Raw genomic sequence first — 6,000 nt, 5'->3', positions numbered from 1 at the left:
TGTATTGTAAGTGATAACATAATAGACCATAGGGTGGTTACTTAATCTCCCGATGCAACCTTTAACCTGTGCGTCTCTAGTATACAGATTACTGGGTCAAGCTTTTGGTAGAGCTCAAAACTAATGACACTGAGCTTTGCTCCTGTATCAAGTAAAGCATAGGTTTCCACTGCGTTTGGACCTGCATAGACTCTTATGTAAGGACTAGACCAATCTTGGTCTACGTCTTCTATGTCAGTCGCGTCTTTTTGCATGAGATCCGTTATCATCTTGGCAATCTTGTCACTCTCGGTATCCGCTTCGATTGTTTGAAGTGTAGGAAGAGCATGCACTTCTTGTTCCTTGTCATCCGGTTCATTGATTTCAATCATGTTGACTGTTCTTATAAATGTTTTGCACCTTGCAATGCGCTCTTGGGACTCTTGTTGTGCTTCTTGGCGAACAGGTTCCTGTTTCTATTTATAAGCCTTGCCATAACGTATTTGAAACAACATATCAAGGGTTAGAGGTAAATGGTATTTCTTTAATTGAGATCCAATTTGGCATTTCTTCTCCATCTAGTGTATAGAGTTTCACTGGTCCACTAGAGGATATGTCGTCGATTAAATAGGGTCCCATTTCCCTCTTTTTGAGTTTCTTTGCATGATGTTTAAGTGTATATACAAAGATGTAATCCCCAATCTTGAAGTCTTTGTTCTTGACATGCATGTCAAAGAACTCTTTTTGTTGTCTCTTCTTTGCGTAAATGGTTGCTACTGCTTTCACTCACTCATCTAATTTATCTATGTGATCAAGACGTTCAGAGAGTTCATGCCCGGTCTACTCTAATTGCTTAGCAACTCTCAATGTTGGTATCAAAAACTCAATTGGTAGTATTGCACTCAACTCATACACCATGTTGAACGGTGTCGTGTTAAGTGTTGTTTTATATGCTACACAGTAAACCCACAATGCTGAATGTAGCATTTGATCGCAATCTGTTCTCGAATCAATAACCAATTTTGTTAAGATTGTGCCATTAGCTTGTGGATGATAAGGTGCAGATTTCTTATGAATTACCATAAACCCATTTAAGAGATGTTCAATAACTTCATTCACAAAGTACGTTCCTCTATCACTTACTATCTTTGTGAGTAGTCCATACCGTACAAATACAAATTCATACAAAAATTGCGTAGTGGTATGCGCATTTGCATTTGTTGTGGCTTTAGCTTCAACCCATTTTGTCAATAATGCATGGCCACAATGATATATTGTGCATTCGAGCAATACGTTGGTGGAGAAATAGGACCTACAAAATCCAATCCCCATTTTGCAAATTCTTTTTCACTCATCATAGGTCTTAAAGGAATATCATCTCGTTTCACTGGCACTTTAGCGCGCTGACACTCATCACACCTTTTCACATACTTGTGTGCATCTTATATTAACATGGGCCACCAAATTCCTGTTGTTAGTACAATTTTAACCATTCTTTTTGCAAAAACTGACCTCCGTGCTAATAAGGGAACATACTCATTTTCAGGAGCACACAACCTTAGCATATCATCAAGTCCTCTTCTATATAATTGATCACTTATCAAAGCGTACTTGTTTGCCTTGATTTGTAAAGCCTTTCTACTTGATTTTGACCAATCACCTCGGAGTTCTTGCTTTGTGAAATATTCAACAATGGCATGACTCCATTCTGGTGCTATAGTTACTTGCTATTATGTGGCATAATCCACAGTTGTTTTAGCCATGCAGGCATTGCATTTCTTGATGTAGTTTGCTACATCTCCTACCATTCCAAGCCAATACACTCCAAGTTTTTTGATTCCTCTATGTTCTTTAATTTCTCATATGTTCTTTGATTCCCACAATGAAAACCCCCCGATTGTGTATGTGATTCCTCTAAATAGGCGTCATGTTCATCAGGTACTAAACACAAATGCAGAATTCCATCGGTACCTATGTGGTATACCCTTCCAGAAAGCATAGTGAAGTTCTTTGCTTGTCTAATGTCTTCCATAGTATGTTTTTCATCAAGATTCATTCCATAAGTCAACAAGGGAATGATCTGGGCTGACCATCATGGCACCATTTCTATATTGAATAGGTATGTATCTGGGAGATCATCATCTACGCCAATAGATTCTTCTCTATGCAATAACCTAGAAAGATTATCTGCTCTTTGGTAAGTATTTCCTTTCTTCACTACTATCGTAAAATCAAACTCAAGCAACACAATCAAGCATCTAAAAATACGTCCAATATTTCAAGGTTTGTTTAATAAATACAACAGTGTTTGATGATCCACAAAAATGTGAACTTGTTTGTAAGCAAGTAGCGACAAAATTTCTTCACTACATAAACCATACCTAATCCTTCTCTTTTGGTAGTTGTATAATTTTTTTCTACACTATTGAGATGTCTACTAGCATAGCTAACAGGGAAATCCGTGTTACCCTCGCCAAGTTGTGCCAAAATATAGCCTATTGCAAACGTTGAAGCATCAACATGTACATGAATTTTCTTTTCTAGTCTGGTGCTTTCAAAATTGGTGCAGATACGAATGCATCCTTCAATTTTTTGAATGATGTCTGTAGTATCCACAATGTCCCATAAATGATTGCACTTCTCGTACAATGTTTGGTTTTGGCAATTCTATGATTACCTTTACCTCGTCTTTATTTGTGGAGATTCCATAAGCCGATACTATGTGGCCTAGGATCTTGCCTTGTCGTACCATGAATATACATTTTTATGGTTCTAGCCAAATCCTATAGCGCCTGCACTTCTCGAATACCTTTCAAAGGTGATCTATATGGTCTCCTCTCAATAGAGAATAGACACATAAGTCATCCATGTATATATCTAGGAATATTCACAAGTATCCCTTGAAAGCATGAATCATTAGTCTTTGGAAAGTGGCTGGAACATTGGTCAAGAAAAATGGCATTACCCTAAATGCATATATGCCCCATTCTATTGCAAATGCAGTTTTATATTGGTCTTCCAGTTTGACCCCCAATTGGTTATAACCAAAGAATCCGTCAGTGAATTTGTAGGCATGTTTGCCTACTACTCTCTCAAGTACATGCTCTATGATAGGAAGAGGATAGTTATCCCTTCTTGTAGCAACATCTACCTTCTTTAGATTCATGCACACTCGTAATTTTCTGTTCTTCTTAGGTACCACCACAGTGGGTGAAACCCAGTCAGTGTGATCAATCTCATAGATAAACTCAGCCTCCATAAGCTTGTCTATCTCTTCTTTGATCCTCTTAGCTAACGCTTCATTGTAAGTATAGGGATGTTGTCTGCTTGGTTTTGCATCAGATTTCAAAGGGATCAAATGTTGACAAATGTTCGGATCCACCCCTTTCAAATCTTTGTACAACCATGCAAATATATCTCTAAACTCTTTTAGTGTTTTGATCAGTAAGTTTTCTTCTTCCTGGATTAGAGGTGATATAAGCAGGTCAAGGACTTTCTCTTGGCTCTGCTAAGTCTATTCTTTTGGCATTTTCAGGCCCATCATAAGACTCATTTGGTTTGGGTTCTCTCATAGGTTGTTGGACTATCAGTTTCCTCTCTTGAATCGTATATTTGTAGTAGTGAGGTACATCTATTTTCTTCCTTCCCTCACTCACATTGGATTTATCACTACTTTCCATTTCTATAGTCCAAACATTTTTTAACCTCTATTTTAGCTGGCTGTGTCATTTCTTTTGTTCAACTTTAGTGAGAATTGGATCTCCAAAGACATCCAATTTTTCCTTTGCCACTCTCTCTTTTGTGTTGCTGGTTTTCTTGAGTTTCAAAAGTCCAGATTTAAACCCGGATCTTTTTCCACTCGTAAAAATATTCCAGACACTTTATCCTTAGCACTGTCAATTGCATTGACTTTCATAAAAAAATGTGTCTTGCCGTTGAATGTAGGCATATGCCAAAGTCTCTTGTGTAGACTTTTGTTGTTTCTCCGATCTTGGTACCTCTTGACGTCTCAAACTCTGGTTTGTCTCTATCACTTTGATCTTCACCCTCAGATTCTTCAGACCTCTCATCATCACCTTCTTGGTTTTCAAATCTATCAAAAGAATCATAATAACCCTCTTCATTAGCAATGGCTTGTTCTGTAGGAATTTTCACAAATCCTATCACTTCGATATTAAGGTTTGTTTCACTTTTCCTTGCTAGCATGTTTTTAGATTCTCATTCATGTTCTTCTTCTTCTACAATCTGGCTTAGCATGTAGTATGGTACAATGTCATAACCATTCTCATCACAAAATTTTGTGGGAGTGGTTTTGTTTACACATACATCTAATGTAGCCAAGATCTGGGACCATTATAGGGGTTCCAGCTTGTCTTTTGGAAAGATATCTCTTACATATGCATTGTCTTCCAAAACCCTCTCTAAGGCATTCTCATTCCGCTCAAAATCATTACATTGGATGCTCCACACATCCATATTTCTTTCTTTTTGCATAACCATGCATGGACTTCAGAACCACTAACAGTTTTGCTGACTCAAAATCTTCCACATGCGTTCTAGTCACATCACGATAACTATGATCTCTCATATTTACGCTTGTCATGTTTTGAACATGTCTCAAATACAAATAATCATACCCCCAGTCCTGCACCATCTTGAGTTGCCTCATGTATGGCCTTCCAAGGATGATTTCATAATTGTTTCTCTTGCCGAAATCTACTATGGCAAAAGTATGATCGTACTCTATGCCACAAGAAGACACCACTACTACCTCTAGCAATCCTATGGGTCTTTCAACATGACCATCCGCTAATTTCAACTTCATTCTAGTCATCCTTATTGTTGGTTTATTCCATTTCTCCCATATCTATTCGTAGCTATGGCAATACCGGCTCCACTGTCAAGTATAGCTTTAGTTTCTATCCCATTGTACTTGACCGGTAATGTGCTGTTGTTGTCCTCACCCTCATAGTACTCTCCAACTTTATTTAGAGATACCGGTTTGGTACTTGATCTAATTGGTTCTCTGTCGTTAAGCTCGTTTTCTAGGAACTTGATAGGAATTTTATACCAAACTTCTCAAGACATTTACCTACTTCCGTCCACATGCTTGGTCTGATTTTCAACAATTCAGCCAATGTGATTGTGCACTTGACCGGCATAGATAGTAAGTCCATCAAAATTTTAGTATCCAATTGTTTGGTTCCTCCTATTCTTTGTGAACGTAACCTTTTGATTTTTGACTTTGCCTCGTAGTCCCCCATGTATGGTAGCAAAGTTCTGAGCGATGTTGGTCTACTATCTTTGATACAATAGAACCGACATCCCCTTGAAAAGATCAAGAGTCATCCTAAGGTGGTCTATTCAACTTAAGTTCGGAGAAAGGTGCCGACTTAACTGTTTTGGTCTCATCTTTCTCTTGTGCCTTCCTCACAATTTCCCACAATTCTTCAGGCCATTGATCTTCTACAATAGAAACATATGGTGTAAAATCCCTTAGTGACTCATCAGTGGTATTTGGCACTACTCTTTGATCCTCTATGTCAGGCAATGATCTCTCAATGCTCTCTACCTTCTCTTGTAGCCTATATTTTGTCTGAACTTGAACTTCTGCGCTTGGTGGTTTGATTACTCTATCGTTCAATTCCATTGGTGGTGGTTCTAGCAATGCTTGTGCAATATTGATTAGTTGCTTGCACATCTCTAGTATTTGTTTCTCTAGCTTTGGATACGGATGTGTCATCCACCTTTGCTCTAACGTTTGTCTGTTTTTCAACCTTGCCTCATATGCCTGCAAGATTGCATCAAGTGGTTCTATAATTTTCTCGACCAACACAGATCCCCCTAAGCTTGCACTCCTTGGTACCTCTGCTAATTTAAGGGATTCAGCCTTTCTTTGCTATTTTAGTTTCTCTCAAGCCGTTGCCAGCTCAACTTCTACACCCTTTTGTTTCCGTTCATGTCTAGCTTTCATTTTGGCTCTCCTCTCTTTCCAAGGATTATCACAAGTGACACTAGACT

This window comes from Adiantum capillus-veneris, chromosome 4, assembly GCF_014529385.1.
Source record: "Adiantum capillus-veneris isolate H3 chromosome 4, ASM1452938v2, whole genome shotgun sequence".
In the NCBI taxonomy this organism is placed as follows: Eukaryota; Viridiplantae; Streptophyta; class Polypodiopsida; order Polypodiales; family Pteridaceae; genus Adiantum; species Adiantum capillus-veneris.
This window is presented reverse-complemented; position numbering follows the sequence as displayed.